This window comes from Struthio camelus, chromosome 4 (assembly GCF_040807025.1).
Source record: "Struthio camelus isolate bStrCam1 chromosome 4, bStrCam1.hap1, whole genome shotgun sequence".
Classification (NCBI taxonomy): Eukaryota; Metazoa; Chordata; class Aves; order Struthioniformes; family Struthionidae; genus Struthio; species Struthio camelus.
Genome location: NC_090945.1, coordinates 49,247,171 through 49,268,578, shown reverse-complemented (window position 1 = coordinate 49,268,578; position 21,408 = coordinate 49,247,171). Strand labels below are relative to the sequence as shown.

General features: G+C 35.2%; 1 protein-coding gene across 1 annotated transcript in view; it reads right to left on the bottom strand.

The window, feature by feature from the left end:
* The window catches only part of TENM3 (teneurin transmembrane protein 3), a 1,330,030-nt gene that overhangs the window by 1,160,652 nt on the left and 147,970 nt on the right, over positions 1-21,408 (bottom strand). Inside the window, exon 7 of the mRNA XM_068942557.1 lies at positions 16,854-16,906. The gene's annotated coding sequence lies outside the window, so the exon portion shown is untranslated. The remainder of the gene's footprint in view (positions 1-16,853; positions 16,907-21,408) is intronic.

The window sequence follows — 21,408 nt, the reverse complement described above, 5'->3', positions numbered from 1 at the left end:
CACAGATGCAGAATGTCCATAGCTCCAGTTGCTTTCACTCACTTCGATATCCAATTTGAAAGATCATGTATGTGAGACACTGTTCCTCAACTATGGCATTAAGCTCATTCAAAAAAACTTTTCAAAGGCTGAGAAGCCTGCAGAGATTTTTAAATTTAAGACAAAATGACCAAGTCTCTCTTTTAGATATTCACCTTTTACACTTTTGCAACAGAGATACTATAGTTTGATGTGTAGTACGTAGAAGAGCACAATGTTAAATGAGCAGTTTGGCAGACTTACCTACTGTTCATTTGTTTTTGGCTGAATCAGTATAAGAAGTGTATTCCATTAGCAAAGCTGACATACAAAGTCTTTGCAATATGCTGTTCAGTGTTATATGTGGATTTGTTGAATGATACTACTTCAAGGATCAGCTTCTTCAGAATTAGCAGTGAAATTCAGTTTGTATTCCATTTTTTTCCCAGAAATATATTACGTTAGTTTCTGAAGATATGGGCGCGTCAGATACGATACTGTTGGGAATACCTCTTTTGGTGTTTTTTTAAGTTCGAACTATTTTCAACTTTTTATGCGTATCTGTATTTCACATTAAAATATTTCTGTAATCTATCTGTCTTGGGGCAGGACTTGCAAAAACTGAAGAACCCAGCTCAAGAGTTTGCAAAATCAGTACATAATTTTTTTAGAAATGTTAATAGCGGAAATATCAGAATTTGCAGTTTATAGAGGAGAAAGACCCTGGGGATCTGACATGCTAATATAGAAGCCTTGCTGTATTGACATTAAATTTATGTTCCATATATTTTCAGATTTAGCAATGTTATATGATAGCAGCTACCATGCTGGTTTGCAGACAACTACTGGTCCACAAATCACTTGCAAGACAAAAAGACTCAAGTGATATAACATATATGATATATATGCTACATAGTGCTTATGCACTGCTATGTTTCTGAGCTGTCCTGTGAAAGAAAACTATAGGGCAAGAACAAAGAGGGCGTGATGATCACAGGTCTCCTAATCTGGATGACCAGGGAACAAAAATTGTAGTGTGCACTTTTGAAGTTATGTTACATATTTTAAACATTGCCAATCAGGCCATTTTGCATTAACTGATCTTTTTAATATGATGGTTTCATATCTGCAAATAGTTCTATTAAAATAAACAGAACTTCTTTTGTGAATTAAAAAAAGTCCAGTGTTTTTTGTTTAGACTGCCATATAATATCCCGCAGAAATAAAGTTTGAGGAATCTTGGCCTTAAGATTTGTTATCCAAGTATTGGAGATTAATCTAAAAAAAAGTGAGTTTGAGCAACTGAAAACATTACCAAAACCTCTACACATAAAGTTTCCAAAACACACACAGCCACAAACCACACTCTTTCTTCCTACATCTTGCATTACTCTAAACACAAGTTCTGCATAGGAAATAGAGATCCATCACTTACTAGGACAGGAAGAAAGAGTAAAATGAGAATCTGGGATTCAGAAAAAGTGTGAATTAACTTGGTTCTTATGTCCTTTCAAGGTTCACAATTTTGTTATAGTTATGGATTCTATTAACCAAAGGCAGAACTAATTATTGCAACTTAATCTTCCCGTCATATTAAGTGCATATATCAAAGTTAAATTTAGAGCTAACACCTTTGCCAATGTTATTTGATGCTACTGTAAAATATTATGAGAAGACTTCTAAAACCTATAAAAAAGTTTATGCTTGAAGACATCAGAAGTCAAACGTAAAGGAGAAAATCATTTTCCTTGAAATGTTTCTGGTTTAGTTTAACTTAGTTTAACTTGAACAGTAGTCACAAAGTTCTGCCTTGAAAACTGATACTACTTATAACGTACCAATGAATGAGGTAACCATATAATGTCTGAGGATTACAGCATGATTATACTGTCAATTTGGAAACAGGGGAAATATATGGACATATTTTCCTTCCATTCCTAGCTCACATTCTCTCACGCCAGTGAATATTTATGCTTCTGTTGGGGGAAGGGAGAAGAGTTGATCAAGTTTATTTAGTATAGCTGGAGTGTGAAATAGCTTTATGATCTTTTCCAGTGAAATCCATATCAATTTGGAGCATTAGTGTATTTCTACACAGATGTCTCACCAGCTCTGTTGTTTATTTATTTTTAAACCTCCATTGATTGTAGTATCTAACTAGAAGCTTGAAGTTAATCTTTTTTCCAATACCTTTTTTGTCTTTATCCACTTAGCAAATATTAGACTCTCCCCAACCCTTGTGTTTTGAATAAGCTGACATTAGAATTGATGTTTTTGATTAAAAAAAATTTCAAGCTAGATATAGCACCTATCTCGTCAAATATCTTAGCACATAGAGATCAAACATAGCAGACTGGCTATGGGAATAGCATTTGTTAATTAACTGCCGCTGCAAAGCCAACAAGAGGAGTGCCAAGCATTGTGTATTTCATTAGCATCTGAAAAACTTATGGCTTTGTTTGCCTGTTGTTCTGAAGAAAATTACTGGTGATCGTGTGACAGACTGAAAAAAGGATATTTAGAATTTGGCAGACTTTTGCCATGAGAAAAGAACAACTTTAATTTACAGTGCCATCTATTACTTTAAAATGTGATATTCTTATGAGGCAATGCAAAAAGGTTCTGTCTTATTCCAAAATCACTATGTTTGATTTTCTCATTGAGTGTACAAACTTATTTTACTCAAATACATACCCATGTTATATAAATACTCATTTGTAACATCCGTACCTATATATATGTGAATTTGCCACACTCATATCTCTGTTAATCATCTTCTCACGTCCACGCTTGCTCTATACTTTGGTCTGAGAGGTCTATGCTCAAAATGAGCTTTTATTTCCATGAATATTTCCCTCAGAAGAGACATGCCTACCTTCAGTCTAACCTGACTTTATTTTCAATAGTACTTATAAACATCCAGTAAAATTGTTTTTCAGGAATTACGGAATCCATAATTTTAAACCTCTATCATGCACCAAAACACTGTATTTCAGCTTGGACCCATATAACCCTCACCAGAGGCACTCTGTTGGACCTCACTTTAATAAACAAGGAAGAACTGGTCAGGACTGTGAAGGCTGGGGGCAGCCTTGGCTGCAGTGACCATCAGATGGTAGAGTACAGGATCCCGAGAAAAGAGGACAAGGCAAAAATCAGGATCACAACCCTGGACTTAGGAGAGCAGACTTCAGCCTGTTCAGGGACCTGCTTGGAAGAATCTCATGGGATAGGGTCCTGGAGAAAAGAGGGGTCCAGAAGAGCTGGTTGATTTTCAATAATCACCTTCTCCAAGCTCAAGAATGGTCCACCCCAACAAGCAGGAAATCAAGCAAAGGTGGCAGGAGGCCTGCAGGGATGAACAAGGGGCTTTTGACAAAACTCAGACATGAAAAGAAAGTGTATGAGAGGTGAGAGGTAGAAGAAGAAACAAGTGACACAGGAAGAATACAGAGACACTGTCCAAGCTTGCAGGGACAGGTTTAGAAAAGTCAAAGTCCACCTGGGTTTGAATCTGGTAAGGGACAGGAAGGGCAACAAAAGGGGGTTCTACAGGTATAGCAGCAGCAAAAGAAAGACTAAGGGAAACGTGAGCCTGCTGCTGAATAGGTCTGGGGACCTGAGATCAGTGGAAAAGTCTGCAGCAATGACGACTTACCCTCAGTGGAGAAGTATCAGGTTAGGGAACATTTAAACAAACTGGACATAAACAAGTCCATGGGACCTGATGGGATGCCCCCACGAGTGCTGAGGGAGCTGGCCAATATCATTGCGAGGCCACTCCCAATAATCCTAGAAGGGTCATGGTGACTGGGAGATGTTCCTGAGGACTGGAAGGAAGCAAATGTCACTCTTGTCTTCAAGAAGGGCAAGAAGGAGTATCTGGGGAACTACAGGCCGGTCAGCCTCAACTTGATCCCTGGGAAGGTGATGGAGAAAATAATCCTGGAAACCATTTCCAAATATATTAAGTATAATAAGGCAACTGGGAGCAGTCAGCACGGACTTACAAAGGGAAAATTATGCTTGATCAACCTGATAGCTATCCACAATGAAATGAATGGCTCAGTGGAGGAGGGGAAAGTAGTTGATACTGTTTATCTTGACTTCAGCAAGGCTTTCTACACCACAACGAAGAATGGGCTAGGTAAGTGGACAGCGAAGTGAACTGAGAGCTGGCTGAACTGCTGGTCTCAAAGACACAAAGCAGCATGTACTCTGGTGGCCATGATGGCCTTTACAACTCTATGGGTTAAAGCAAAACTGAGCTGGATGATACAAAAATTATGATATTTAAAGTGGACCTGTAGTCCTGTTGAAAAATGAGCTACTTAAGATGATACAGCAAAGTTGACATATATGCAGGAAGTAATTTTGAAACATTTCAGGAACATTGTTTAAAATAATAAATTCTCTACTCCTATTAGAAGTCCCATTTAAAAAAATTAAAAATAACTGAAACTTTAAAATTGAGATTTTACTTTTCAGGCATGTAAGTGAGACACTAATCAGAAAACGAGAAGATAATAAAGAAAAAAAACTGCATGTGAGAACACATTATTTGAAGAAATAGAGATACACAGAAAGTACAAGTCTGTTGAGCAGTTTATAAGTTAGCACTGTAATTTCAGATGCTTGAAATATTTCTCTTTAATATTACATATTTGCCAAAAAAGTCTCAAAAGACAGAAATTGGAGCTCAAAACCAAAAAAGAATTAACATGCTTCAATGAACCCTCCTGAAAAATTAATATCCCCAAGTTACACTATTTTTCTTGATATTTGACTCTTTATACTGAAATTGTGTCTTTAAATGTTTCTAAATATTTTTGAAGAAAAAGATTGGTTAGAATTAAATATTTTACTTAACATGGATCCACTCTGCTCAATACATTTTTGGTTTGGTTTTATGTTGGCAGGAAAAATAAACATAGCTTGTTTGTCATGCGCCTGAAATAATTTCCCCCCTCATTTTTCAGTTTAGTCAGCAATAAATTCATCCTGCTCTAATTAAAACCTACACAGAATATTTGTTATCATCAGGAAGCCTGGAATGAAATTGCTTGTGGGAGTTGTCACTGGGCGCAAACAGGGTGAATCAGGTCACTGAGACTCTGTAATTGCATTTGAAGCCTCTGCAGGAAGTAGGGATTGTGAATGTCAGCCTTGTGCCTCAAGGTAACCACAGAATGCGGGGCATCATGGTAATGAGGACTGAATCCAGGCTTCCAACAACTTCTGGTTTGTGTACTGGGGTAATTCTGCAAGTTTTTAAGCCCAATATTCTGGCTGAATTCCAGAACAGTTATGTGAATTCCAGTAGTTATCCTTTGTTTCATTAAAGCATTAAACCAATTATGCAGCTTTAGAGAAAAAATTCCTCTTCACTTCATGTCTTCAGTCATTGAAAAATACTTTTGAGAAGCACTAGGTGATAAAAACCATTGTATTTTATGCGATAATAATGCTACCTATAATAATATTATTTTATTTCTAAGGAAAATAAATCTGTGCCATTATATAGTGGGAAAGAAGTGATTTGAAATATAATTCTACTATAATTCCACATTATAATATAAAAGAGGCAACATAAAAAATTAATTAATCACTGTAACGTACTGGTGTAGGTTCATTGGCAATAATAAATATGGAAGTTATGAGTAGAGTAGCTGAATTTGTTACTAGCTCTGATGCATGCACCATCACAGATTCCCAGTATTTTCCAGGAGTCCTTTTTTCCTATCCGTATGAAACTACTGAAGGATATTATGTGGAATTCTTAGACTGGAATTCTACATATTATTATTTTTCATATATTCAAAAAGGAAAGGAAGAATAGAGAGAATATATACCTTTTTACATATTTTCCTTAGTTAGTTTTGTCTGTAAGTCACTATCTTATAACAACTTGGAAAAATTAAAATATTGAATTAACTTTCATCTATTATTCCTGGAAATGTTTAAGTTAAACTTGCATTAGTTAAGACAAAGGTCCTAATAGCTGACTATTACAACCTGATACCAAAAAGTCAAAGGTTATTCTTCATATTTTTTACTCTTTCTGTCACCACTTCACTGTTATAGTAAAGGCATCTTAATCTTTTTCATTACTTTCTGAAACAATACAATGAAGGAAGCAAGGAAAAAGTTATCTCATTTTTAAGAATAGCTTAAAATTTCTATCAGGCTTTCTATCCCCTCCCATAGCACTGTATATAGAAAATGCTGACAGCTCTGTTTTTCCTCTACTTTTATCTGCAGCCACATTACAAGAGCTTTCCTGAACTGAATAAAATAATCATTCTCTGTAGGCATTTTCCTTGGATCCCATACAGTTATTTAATAATTTTTAAATATCATATTAACTCAATGTGATTCTTGAAGGGAGCAGAAAAGATATATGGCAGATCAGGAAGTAAGAAGCATTAGCTGGACGACATTTGCTTCCTGCATATACTTAAGTCATTTACAAACATGTGCTCGCAGAAAACCAAAAGCATTAGCAAATCAAGTTTCTTTCTTAGAATAGGATTTTAGATTTTGATTAGAAACCAAAGCTGCTTCCTACTAAAACAAAGCAATCAGCATGAAGGGGTTATTAAAAGGAGGAGGTAAAGCTCAGAGTCAAATAAGGATTCTATAGAGCTTTAGTAATAATTTAGTGGTAAGTCTGTCATTAAAAAAATCACAATTCAGCTGCCATTTGACCCAAAAGAAGTCCCCTGTTTAATGTTATAATTCATTAAGCATATCATTCAATGACATTGGAACGTCATTTGGCACTGGTAATGCCAAATTTTCTAAGAAACTTAGGAGGCTGGGGTCGAATATATGTAGAAACGTTGTGAAAGTCCAGAAACCAACTGCCCCTCCTCCTGAAGCAATACAGGAGGCTTTTTCAGGCCTCACTTTGCATAGCTGTACAGCTGCAGTTGTGTCATTGTACGGAAATGAATTCAGTTCATGTCAGGCCAGAAAGAGAACACAAGAAACAGCATGAACCTCATATTTAGGGCATGCAACTAGACTAGGCAAGGTCAGGGCCCTTCTTCCATCTTCAGGACTTCCAATACCTACTGTAATGGACTGCAACTGCTATTGCAAAATTTAGAAAAATGTACACTTCAGAGTTGATTATGAATCATTTTGCTGGATGCTTTATATTGAAAAATAAGCCCTGAAAAATGTTTTCCAAGCCTGGATAACAGGCCAGCTGTCAGAACATTCTGGTAAAAGCATGAAAGATAGTGAAGATACAGGGTTAAAAGTAAAATTTGTGCTGTAGTGCAAAAGCCATGGTGATAAGGACTCATGCATCGTAATATTTTGATAAATGTCACAGAAAAAAACATTCTACACTGAATTCTAAGAGGAAAGTTCACCTTTTTAACATTCACATAAACCCAAGACGCCTTTTCTCTGTCATCACTGCTTTCACAAAGTACACACCAAGCTTCTTTTCAAATACTTTTACAGAGCACTCAGCTCTAGGTGTTCCCTTCTCCAGTAGAACAGTCCAAGTGTTAAAGTTCCTCTCTAAGCAGAGCGGAAAAAAAACTCGCGCACTATAATAATTATTTTAGCTTCTGGTGTATTTGAACTGTGGTCCATTAAGGGGATATTATAGACATGAATTGAAGGAGGAAGGAAGAGGAAAAGAACGAATACAATGAAACTAAACCCAGATAACCCGACTGGAGGTACAATTTAATTAAAATTCATGAAAATAGAAATGATTCACTATTTAGTCCTGAAGCCAAATATGAGATATATGTTCCCTTGTTACAACGCAACTGTTCATTTTTTTTTCTCCAAATATATATATATATTTTTTTTTCCAGACTTTATATGTAATGTTGGGACTAGTAAATATTGTTTCTATTTTAGAAATAAGAAATTGGAAAAAAGCAATGATTTATTTAACTTCTCGGAAGCAATTGCTTGTCTGAATAGTGATTAAAGCCTGGACGACTACACTACAGTACTCTTCTATACCATAACAGCGCTGCTATTATTAGTAGAATACTTTCAGTAACTTTCAGCACGAGATGCTAAATGCAAGTGCAGTTATTCTAGCTCAAAAATATAAATGTAAGAATTCAGTTTTAAGCATCCATTTATTTAAATGAGCCCTGCATAATCCAAATCTCACTGTGCAATAACCGTAGTGCAAAAAATAGCCTATGTTCCCCTCCCAGCAGTGATCCCCTAAAACTCCCATGCACTGTAACAGGAAAGATGATCCCTTTGTCACCACAGAGCTTAAATGTCTTATGATGACACTAATTTTCCAAACAAGTACGACGAGTTTTATTCAATTTCTCAAGGGCACGTTTCACAGAAGTGATAGCTCAGAAACGGGTAAGAAATGTCAGCGAAAGGCAAAATCATGCAACCAAAGAGTCAGAGGGGAAGACGTCTGTTTTACAAAGCAGTTTAGCCTATCAAATCTAGCCACAGTAGAAATACATGATCCTGCAACAGGAAAATTAAGTTATTACATTTTGAAAAAGTTTTTAAACCCTGAGTGCCAAAACAGGTTACAACATATACCAAAATGAGGAAGAACAGGTGGTAGTCAACACATTAAATCTTATCAACTAAAGCATGAAATATGAAAGCATAGACTTGTAGCGCAGCTAATATGGTGCTCCCAAAATGGGCTGCCATCAGCTTTGTGATAGGCTGACCACAAAGGCCAGAACTTCTCAGGCTTTTTCTGCACTTGTCTTGGCCTGACTGTAGCTTCGCTTTAGCTTGTTTATCTGTAATCACAATGATCTGTGAGCAAGTGTCTATTACCTACTTCGATTTAGCTTTTGCTTAGCTTTGTACAACTGTGTGGTGTGATGCCTACTGTTAGGTTTTGCAACTAAGAGACAGTAATACAAGTAGTAGTTCTGTGTAGAACAAACTCGCTCTTACCCTAGCATAAAATGCACACTTGGGGAGTACAGACATAGGATGATAGCAGAAGCCTTGAAGCACAGGCACAGAATGATATGAGAGGATTACAGACAACTCAGCCATGGTCATTTACTGGTCATTAAAGAGATAAAACCTTCATAGAGAGGCAAAAACTGTTTTAGGGGTAACAAGGAGAACAAAAAACAAGTATGCAGCATATGTAAAACCTAGCACATATAGTGAATGTTGCAAATTAATGACAAAAGAGCAAGATGTAGAGCATGCTAACACGCATATAAAAAAACAACCCCAAACAGACCCTAAAGATAAGAAGGAAAACCATAACCATCAACATTATAACTCCTCCTGGCAAGGAGCAGAAAGAAACCTCTCCACTACGAACATCGAATTTCCACCAGTGAAGGACTTGGGGTGCCGACAGCTTATAGTAAGTCTTTCCCCTCAGATAGAGGCCTCTGGCTGTATGACCCAGAAGGTCACTGGAATAGTAGGTGTGACAACAGAGAAAGTAGCAGATACTAGAAAGTTGGTGAATATTAGTCTTAACCGGATACAATTTGAACTAAAAGCGTTTGTATCATTGTTACTGGACTAATAATAATTCTTTGATCAAATTGTAAAGACTTCAACAAAAATAGCAAATTCTTTGTTTTGCATATAGGTTGTATTCCCTGGCCTCACACAACCTGCATGAGGTGCAGTGCAACAATCTGACAGAGGACTCGAACAACCTAGTTTTGGGACACAGCCAATTGGTGATAAATCTTAGTGATGTAGCCAGAGAGAAATTTTATAAAGAAAAAAGTGTCAGCTTGTAGACAAAGTCTGGGTATAAAAGTGAAGAAAGAACGGTCTGACTAACTGAGAAGTTTTGGCAGCTGTGAGAGAGGATAGATATGTGGACAGAGAATACAGAAAATTCGCTTTAGCTTAGATTTCAGTTATAAAACTGATGAAAAACTAGTTGAATATAAACAAATCCAGTGAAAATGTGAATGAAATGATTGTTGAATATAGTTACTTTTGCAAGTACAGCTCACTCACAAGAAGAGCTTTGCCAACTCTTCCCCCAGGTCCATATAAAAAGAGGAAAGTCTTTTATTATTGCCAGCTGATAAGAGCTACAGCCACGTTCAAGCACTAGAGGCACAGGCTTTTAAGGTTAAAGAGAAAGATGATTATAGGAACATAAACAATGCAAGATGTGAAGGAAAACAATTAGAAAAGAGGGTGAACTCTGCCTCTGCTCGTTATAAACTGTTGAAAGGAAGGGATCTCCAGACTATGCATGTCATAAATGTAATCAAATTATATCAATGAAAACAGAATTTTATAGAAACTAACAGAAAAGTTAGCAGAAGCTGAAGATTATGAGGCCAAAGTTTTCTCATTCAATTATCAAGACTGAAACAACTGTGATGTGTACAACTGTTTCCATTAGTTACTGGAAGAAAACACAAGGAATGCATCAATAGGGAGCAGCTCTACACAGAAGTAAGTTTTAACGAACTGGGAAATTTTATAGACAATCTGATGACCAAGCCTCAAACGAGAATATTGACACGAGGAAATATGTCTGGGACATCAAGAGATATCATGAAACACCACTTCAGAAACTAGGGGTTACAGAAATTGCATCTCGGGGAAAAAAAGTGTGGGGGGGAACAAAACAAGAAAATATTAGACTAAGACTTATATTTAGGAAATATGTTGAGGATTTCCACCCTATCCTGCACATACAAAAAGTCAGAGGGCAAGACTTGATTTTGTCTTTATTTCCTGGTTAGGTATGCATTATGGCTCACTTTCTGCCTGACAGCCATTTCTGACAGCTTAGAGAGTCTGTATGCAAAACCTCTAGTGTTCTTATTACAATCAGTGAACTATGGACACATACTATCAGTCTGAAAATAAGACCCCCAGGTACTAATAACAAGAGAGATAAAAATAAACTTGTTTTCAGCTCTAATTTGTTTAGCGAATTGAAGTACATGATTGAATAAATAAGGAAAGCTAACAGAAGAATGAAATGTCAAAAGCATAGAACAAACGTGTATATTAACCAACCCCCCCCCCCCCCCCCCCCCCCCCGTTGCCTGGTTTTATCTATTCAGAAATGGGTCTGTAAGGAAACTTCTGCAAAAATAAGTTGATGAAATAAACTAGAAAAGCTAGAGGTTTCAAAATACTGCTTAAGTATATTTCAGATGCCTTATCTGAATTATTAAGCAATATCTAGTTATGTATAGCAACGCATTGGTAGTAACTATTCTGATCTTCGATTCTCAGTGCCAAAAGTAAACACCGTCAAAGTTGGATATGTTATTACGTCTCCTTAAATCACTTTTACTGGATCACAGCATTTTGTAATAACAGTATACATACATTTTATTTTAGGTAGAGTAATGCAATATCTTTAAATGACTACATAGTTAAACTGTTAAATTATGTGCCATAAAGTAAGCATAGCTTGTCATTTATTCCTGCTATATTTTCTGAGTGTGTTTTTAGATTACTGACAGCTACAGTTTATGAATTTGTAACAATTTTAAACATATGACAGATATTTTCTCAAGCCTTTTGTGCTATCAATTATTATATGACATGTTAAAATTGTGTACCAGAAGGTTAAACTGTGAACTAATAGAAAGCTCTAAAAGAAACAATAACAACACTCCTATAACTGAGGGTAGCAGGGCATTTCAAACGGTAAGCCGCAGTACAAAGAGAAAGAATGGCCAAGTGGGGGGGATTCTGTACTGAAAAAAGACTCTGAAATCTTGTACCTCCAGTTGGGGAGGAGAGAAGAGATGAGAAGGAGAGTGAAAGGAGAGAGGTTAGGGTCAGCCTCTCCCAAGGGAGAGGGAGATTTCTACTTCCGTCTGAGTTTCCTGCTCCAGTGGAGTTCAATAGGACTGAAGGGGCAAGAGGTCTGTTTTTTGGGGGGTTGTTTTTGTTTGCTTGTTTGTTTGTTTCATTTGAACTATGCAGCAGCTTCAGAAAGTTTGCTGGAACTCAGGTGCACAGCAAGATTGTGTGAAACTGCCGGTATCCTGAAAGGAGTGACAGCGGTAATAAATACACAGAGGGAGACAAAATAAGCAAAACCCCAAGAACAGAAGATCACAAAAATGCAGTTGCCGACTTACTGAGAACACTACTTCTTTTCTCCTGATGAATGGTATAAATTTGAATTTTAATCTCTCAGCTGGCATACCAAATGCCAACATGAAAAGGAAGAGGAGAATCTTGTCTTGCCATTCCTTGTTGTTGGGCCAGTGGTATTTCTATGGAAAAGTTCTGTTTCTCATTAGTGGCTTTACATAAATCCAGCTGATGTGACTGATTTGCCAGAAAAAGCTGTTTATATTTTTAAAAAGTCTAAAGTTCCCAAAGAGAAAAAGCAGCAGATGATTTGAGGCTTATTCCCATTTCTGAAAATATCAAAACAAGAAGTAATTTTGTACAGCACTCAGTGTTAGAATGATGCCATACTGGATGCAGTTCAGAAAACAAAAGCAAACAGAGGCTGAATATTTCTTTTCTCTGGATTAGTCAAGATGGAACAATTTAACTGTAAATATTTTGGACTGGTGACACTGAATCAAGTAGAGTCTGAATGTAAGGACACCACAAATAGAAAGTAATTAATTTGCATAGGTCTAGATTATTTAAACAGTGTTCAAAGATAGGTCAAAGAGGAAGTCCCATATCACACTCCTAACGACTAAATGTTTATGTAATTTAATGCTATTTCATGTAAACTACACACCGAATCCACGCACAAGGCACTGGAATGAAACCCTCTGCAGGATAGGTAACCAATGGGCCAAAACCAATTCTTCAATTCAGAGTCAACAGGTCAGTAAGAAATTACTGTTGTTAGCTCAGTCCTAATGCTTATGGTCTTCACTGGATGGAAGGTAAGAATGTCAATTTTCTTGGGCACAGAAAGGGAATTAAACTTGAGTCCTCCAATATTCTACTCATGAAGGAAGTATACAAAAGAGATTTTTCTCCTTTTGTAATATTTTTAAAATAGGTGAGTTATCAGTGCAATTTGCAAGAGTCCTGATACAGTTAGTTATAGTATAGGAAAGCATCTGCTCCGTAAGTCCATGACTGTGGATCTCACCTTCACTCTTTTCATGCAATATATAAGGAATGTGGGTGGCTAAAGCTGGTTCTGAATATTAGGTATTGTAATGCCTAAGTGCATTTATGGATCTTGCCCAAAGCTGTTTTGTCTGCTAAATGATGTCATCTCCTAAGCCCCATTGATTTTTTCTTGAAACTAGGCTCCCAAGTCACTTCAGTCCTTTGAAAACCTCTAAATAAGTTTGTCAAGAGATTCTAATTTGCCAAACCACAGACTTTTCTCTCTTTCCCATCACAATACCTATTTCTGTCTTAAAGACAGATAGAGAATTAGTCATATACTGAAAATGACAGTGGCGGGAATAGTATATTTTTCCTACTACAAACATTCCTCCTTGGCAAATGAGGTTTTAAACAAAATGTATGGTACATGCTTGAATTCATCATTCTTTCTAATGCACAGACAGGAAATAATAAGTAACTGAAATGCTCTAGTACATAATATATATGACTTTCGGGAGAAAAACTTAGGCAATAAGCCATGTTATAAACAAATATTTAGCATATTTGCCCTCAAGGCACTTCCATCACATTTTACTAGTAAGAATAATACTTGAAATGTTCAGAATACAGGGCTTTGCCCTAAAACAGAACACATTTGATTGCCAAATTGTGCTATAAACAGTAGGGTTGAAATAAATATTTGCTTTGATTTTTTAAAATTTTACTGAAATTCACAAAAAATCTCCACCAGTATTTTTTGGAGATGTATGAAAAGCTTTTTCAAACTCTTTTGTACATAGAAAAGGCTACAAACTGCCTCAATGGCTTGAGCCAACACAAATTCCACTGTTAGTGGAATTCTAAGGGATAAAAAACTTCTTCAGAAGTTCTTCTTCAGAAACAGTTATTCTTAAGAAATAAAATATCCTCACTGAAATAATTCACTGCACTGACATTTATTCATTTTATTTTAAAATATCTGTAAGATTTTGCATGCCCCAGAGTTACAGAAGATGAAAAAAAAAAATTGCGATAACTACCTTCATAAGATCCAGTGCGCCCATACTACTACCTGTCCATGCACTGATGAGAAAATATGAAAAATAGAATGGAGTGATGCTTGCCCTTTCTTGTCCCTGTCTTTAGTATCTAGCACTGCAGTCAATACTAGTCTTGCTCAAGGAAGTGCCAGACTGTGTTTAATTCTAGTTTAAGCACCTCATGTGACAGGCTTGAAAGGTTCCAGTCCTTTTATCTCTTGCTTTCCTTTCATGTCAAATATATTTCTATTGATGTTTGTAGGAGAAAATATATCCATAATGATCAAAAACATAGCTGGATGGTACAAATCTGCCTTATGTAAGCTTCTTTACACCTGAGGACCACCAGATTTCAAAGAAACAATATTAATTTAAAATATGCCCTAAAATAATCCTGATACTTGGGAATTAATATTATGTATGAATTACAATCACGGCTGAGATATATAGGATAGCAAGAATTAATGGTAATTCTTCCATCCCATTTAGAATAATTTATAACATACAATACATCCTGTCAGCTACAATGTGCTGACATCTTTATATGAAAGGAAAAAAAGAGTAATACATAATAATAAACTCCCAGGACAACATCAGTTAACACTGCCACACTAAGCAGTTCTTTTTACTTATCTTACTAGACTGGCTTATTTAATAAACAAAACAAGGCTTCTCAAGAGGATTATAATGTCACTAGTTTTACTCTTTCCTTCACCTCCTATGCTGAATAGGGCTTTTTTTTAGTAGATAGCTGTACCTGTCAGAAATGTGGCATGCATTTTCTTATCCTGATACCTTATATCCTTTGGTGATGTCTTCCACGGACCTCTTCAGTAACATTCACATAGTATCTCTCTTGGAGTATGGCACCTTTTCTTTTTTCTCTCTCTATTCTTTTGGGTTTTTTTTTAAACGTAACTGTCCCATATTTTTCACTTCTCAGATTCTCTTTCTCTACTTCCACTCAAATATTTTCACCCAGCCAACACTATTTAAATCTTGGCAAGATCAAAGTCTATCTATCTGAGGTACTTGAGACAGTAACAAATTACCTCATGAATTTTATTTCTATATAAAGACAAAACCTAAAAAGAAAATGGGAACAATAGAACAAATTTGGCAAACAACATACGTGAACAACAGAAAAAAAGTCAGTCTTTTTGTATATACTATGATTCCCTTCATAATTTCCAAAGTATAATCACCTACTGAAAATTTGGAGTGTTCCTACGAATCCAAGCATTGCAGGTACAGTGGAAGAATACAAACACAGATTAATGTATCATATCAATATATAATGAAAATGAGTACTTATATCTCATAAGACTGAGAGTCTAATTGTTTTCCTATTAATCAAGAGGAAGAAATGGCTTTTCAAGTGATTTTTTGAAATTAAACTCTAAAAAAAAGATGAAAAAATATTAAGAGCACCAAAGCCACAACAGTGAAAGGCTGAATATTTCAGGCATTATTCTGGAATATAGGACCTAGTTTGAAGTCCTTTGGCTATCAGACCTCTATCTGTGAATACAGCCTATTATGAGAAGAGTCTTTTACTCTTCCGTTCAGAATACATACCTCATCTTGACCATTTGAATTTTCTCTCAAAAAAGCACTGTTCACATAAATTTGTTCCACAAAAAATTCAGTACTCAGATCCTATCTGACAGCATCTCCAGAAACTTGTAGAGCTTTTCAAGAACTTCTCCCTCTCCTATATCAACAGAGAGGAAGAGCTGTACCCAATAACGTCTCCAACTCAGCTGCGGTGATTATGGAATCTTTTGCTTTCAGAAACAAAATTGCAACATTGAAATGTATGGCTAAATGCTAATTAATAAAGGATCTACTATCCCCCTCAGCATATATCCTTGACTTTCATAAAAGCAAATGCATACATGACATGTGGTAAGCTCTAAAAGCCCTACAAGTTTTTAAATAAGCTAGGCACACAGTGACTCAACTAGAAAGAAATTTATTGCTCTTACTGTTTCTCTGGCTGGTAAAGCTGAATAAGAGAGAGTACAGACCACAATGTCTGTGTTATTCCCTCCAACTTCATGACTTAGAAGTGATAATAATTTCAATGAAACATTGTATTTTGTTCCCTGTATTTTTGAGAGATAGGAAGATTCTCTGTAAGGCTGTACAGTTATTGAACAGTTATTCAACTATTGCTGCAGGAGAGGTAGCTAAAGATGACAAAAAACAGGCTGTACATGATTTGTCACCAAGCTATTTCCCTCAACTGAAAGTAAGGAATGTACTAAAGAACTCTGAAAATTAATTAAACTTTTGGATCCAAACTCAAACTTACATTTCTTAGAAGAATGAAAGAAAGTTGCATCAGTAAAAAATAAAGAAGTTAGCAAGTTGTCACATTCCAAGAAAAATTTGTATCCTATCCTAAACGTTTGACAATTTCTAGTAGTTTAAGAGTGCTTTTAATTTTGTAAAAAGACATGTAAAAATGTAATAAGCTTTTAATATTTTATTTTCATATACAAAGCCCTTCTTCTGTAGCTATCAGATTAATTAAAATTATTCTTTCTTAGAAGAAAAAACTGAAAATCTGTCTTTTAAACATAAACACAGCTCCACAAACAGTAAGCCCAATACTATGCTGATTATTGCCAGCTCTACTTTCTCTGTCTACAAAGTATACAAAGTCTACAAAGTCTACAGTCTACAATGCTATCAGCCAGATAGATAGTTACTAAGAATTAACATCTTCCATTTTATTACTATGTTTAAGGAGGCCCTTACCTTTGAAGTATTTTGCAGTTCTTTTTGGCAGTCTATTGAAATTGAGTATTTACCTGTTATGAAGAAGATAAGGTATTGTTAGTGATATCTCAAAATGCACAACTAAAGTGAATTACCTTCATTAGATACCTAAACATATATAATGTTGTGACCCCCTCAGCATACTTCTGTGACTGTCATCAAAGAAACTGCAAGGCTTGTGAAATAGAGCATGCTCTTCAGGTAGCTCCTAAGAACTGAACTCTCATTTATTTTTGAATTTATGGGCCTAACACCTTTAGAAACCTAAGTGTATTTCAGTACTTCTTCCTGTGGTACCTACAAGATTTTCTGCAATATCGGGAATCCAAGTGACTACGGCTACAGAGAATTTTGCTCTTCAGTATTTTCTACTACTTCCTTCTACTCATCCACTATGTCTTGTTTCATGCTTATGTTCTAAGTTCGGAAGGCTAAGGGCCTTCTTATTTCTCAATTTCAACAATGTCTTGTACAACAGAATTCAGGCTCAGATGTGTTATGGCAATAAACAAACAAACAAAAAAACCCAAAACACTGCAAACAACTTAGCATATGATAGTATGTAATGGTCCACAGAAGGAAAGAATTAAGAAAAACCATTTACTAATCATTCATATTTGCTATTTACATACTAAATTAGTATTCCATAAAAGTTCACCAGATTTCCTGTGTGACATAAAGAGAAGATTAATTTATAAATTCAGCAAACAAACAAATCAGCTTCCAGGCTTCTAGGACTAAAATCAACTTATTTCTCATTCTTTACATGACTACATCACAGAATACATATTTCTTATAAATCTCACTGTATTTGCAGTTAGGTTGTAGCTCTTGGAGGTATATCCCAATAGAGTGGAAGTGCCATAAATGCAGCTTTTTGATAAAGGCACATCAAATTTACTGTCTCAGTTCAGTGCTTCTATTGTTTTACATTTATTTTCATCACTCAAAAACTACAGGAATGAGAACTGAAACTCTCCTTTTTGCCTTTGACGGGAAACATGAAATATCCCCAAGACTGCATATGTATTTGATAGCAATGTCTCACTCTGTCCTTAAAGCATAATTTTCAGGAAGAGTATGTTGGTATAAAGTTTGCTGTTATTATTGCTGCCACTAAAGGCAGTTTTTACTACCAGTGTTTCCAGAGTTTCACTGTAGAAAAAAAAAGAGGTAGTTGAGAGGGAAAGTACAAGACGGTTTAAGAAAAAAACTATTTTTGGGGGGGAAAGATAGGGGAAAATATGGGGGTTTTACCCTTTCCTACACTATTTAAAATTGCCTGGTTTATAAAAGTTGTGATGCCTTCAGAAATATGCTATAAAAGAAATGAAATTACAGTTGAATATATTCTTCTTTTAAAAAATCTTTTAAAAATTAGTTAGAACCTTTAATATAGAATGAAGTAAAAAGAGAGTAAATCTACAAAACTGTTCTGCATCAATAATGTCAATTCTGCCTTAAGAATGTCAAATACTGAGAAATATAGGAAAAAGGGTGAAAAAATTTTTAGTTTCACATGTTTTACGAATTGGAATCTCATGACAAGATATGTTCCAGATTCCCATCTCTGTTTAGAAGGTCTGAAAAACCATTTCTCTGCAGAAAGACATTCAGTATGGCAAACTGTTCATTACTTGAAATAGCTTTTTTTCCTTATCTTTGGTGTATTCCTGATTTTTGGAATTTCTACCATTTTTCATTTTAGTAATATACTTATCACTTCTGAATACTCCAAAATAATAAGGAAATACTAAGCGGAATCCTCAAATATGCACAAACATTGAAGGTGACTGAATATTAGAAGTTTAGTTTGATTTAGGAATCTCTTTGAGGAGATTATTGTAGTCATCTCAAGCTGACCAAGTAGCAACTAGCTAGCCACGTAAGTATTTCTAAATCAGTGGGATACATTACATTAATAAATTATTATTTTGTTGCCTGCACACCTTCAAAAATGTTTACATAAACACAAATGTGGGAATTTACAGATCATGCATATTTCACAAAGTTTAAAAAAAAGACTTAAAAATATTGTTCACTTGTCTGTCTGTTGATTAAAATCGGTTAGCTGTTAGCCTTATAAGTTCTTCTTGTGTAAGCAATGATCTTCTGAAATGGCTTCTGAGTAGTGGACACTTTCTGACTTATGGGAGTGCACCTATATATATTCTTAGCTGTAACAAAGATAACCTATTCAAAGAATAAGCGCTAAAATTATACGTAGTACTTCGAAGGCTAACAAATAAACATGTAAGCATATGCTGAATGATATGATAGTTTGGAAATTCACACTATTTTGCTATTTTTCTTACTGAAAATGAACAAGCTCTTTTTAATAAAAGTTACCTTCTTTTTTAGTTACTTTCTGTAACAGATTAATTCCTAAACATTTTCCATTGATCATTGCTGTAATAACAGACTTACTATTTCTCAGAAAGTCTAACTACAAAGAGAATATGCATTGCAAAGGAAAGATTCAGAACAATTTCTTTCTTATTTTTGTATGTTCTCCCAACCTTCACTCAGCATAGAGGCTTTCCTTTAATAAAAAAAAAAAAAAGTATATATTCAGACAAAAAACTAGTGTGATTGCCCATTCATGTCAATGGCATACTGAAAGCACTGTATGTTTCATTTCTTTTTTTCACTTTCTGCCTGCTGTGTCTTTTACTGACTATTTCATACTGCCATTGATGTTCTTCCATTTGGGGTATTTGCATTTGCTTTTACAGCAAATTGAAAGGATATTTTTATTGTAAATATTGACTAATCTTTTGTCTATCTCATTGTAAGGAAATATGGCTATTCCAAACTTAAACAAATGCATTGTACGGCATGTGCTGCTAAGTAAATAGAGTAACTCAACACAATCTTACTTTATCTAAAATAATTAATAGCTATAATTATGGGAAGCAAAACATCCTATTTCAACATTGCTCTATTGAAAAAGATAATCATAGAATTAAGGGCTAGCGTAGATCTGAAGACTGCTAAATTAAATGACGTTCAGTGTAAACTATATCAGAACAGAGTACAGTGGAAAAAAAGACATTTTCAAAACATTATTTGGCTTACTGAGTTCTCCTATCTTTAGATATTTTGATCAGTAATTGAAGTAGTATTTCAGAATCTTTTAATATGTATTTCTCTTCTCAAGTCCATTCATTCTATGTACTGTTACATGCACTGTCTGCTAATGTATTTTAAGACGCAAATTTTCTATCATATGTCATTAAATATGCAGGAACTTAGGCATCTCTTCAGGGAAAGCCTCAGTTTTGGCCAACGGAAGTTTTTGAACTGTAGCTCCATTAAATATATAGCAGTTTTTATTGTTAGCCTTTTGAGTGCATCAAAGGGGCCAGCTTTTCTCCCTTGTAAAAAGGAGCTGAGGTACACACAACTATATGACTGTGTATATGGCTGTGGGGCAGAGGGATGTGAATGTTGGCAGTGTGCTCAATTCAACCTTTGCTTGATTGGTATAGGCCTGGTTATTTTACATGCAGTAATTCTAATAATTTGCCAGTGATACCTAGACCTTGAACCTACTTGTATTCATTTGTATTGTATTTTAAATATTTTTTTTATTTAACATAGAATGTATCTATCCTTGTAGAAAATTTAGGTACAACTGAAAGTAGTTTATGACCCAGAAGTGAATAGCTCAGACATTTGATACAAGAGCTAGCTATCAGCTCACAACTTACGCTTTTTGCAGAAATAAAGATTTGCAGCAGCAGGTGCTAAGAAAACAAGCATTTGTGCTAAGGAACATTCACTAAGCCAAGCATCAATTAATATTTAAGATAACTACATACTTTAGTACACTATTTAAGCTGGTGGAACCATATGCTGATTTCCACACCTATCCTGAATTCATAACACATCTACTCTTTTACTTAATTTTACCTGTAATGAGAAGACAAAAAACATAATCCTCATCTTAATTTTATCCCTAGCTTTTCAGGGAAACCCTCACCATTTTGATCAATGCTAATTCTAACTCTTTCATATTTATGGTGAAATTAACAAGGCAAATCTGTGTAAGCAAGTGACTTAGTCAGAACTAATCAGATTCAACCAGTCTCAGTGGCTGCCAACAGAAGGATCACTTTGTCATAGATCTGATACTAACCATTAAAGTGAAGACCTGGAAGATATTTTAATTTTAGCTTTTGTTTTAAGTCTTTCTCTGTTTTTGGATAAGCTTTCTGAATTTTCTGTCTTATGTTTCCTCAGTTACAAATGAAAAGTGATATGTATTTTGTAAGGTATCATTTAACATGATTGTGTTTAGAATACATTTTGGATATGAAAAACACCATAGTGATAGTTCTTAGTATTATTATTATATTAGTATCTTCAGGCAACAATTTTAGGCTCAGTAGCAGATAATTAACATTTGATGTTCTGTAAAGTATTAATTTTTGCATCCAAAAAAAATTTCAAAAATTGAAAGTCTGGAATGACCTTATCTCTCTAAAAAGAGGACTGACAAATAAATACACAAGCAGTTGCAAAAAGAATT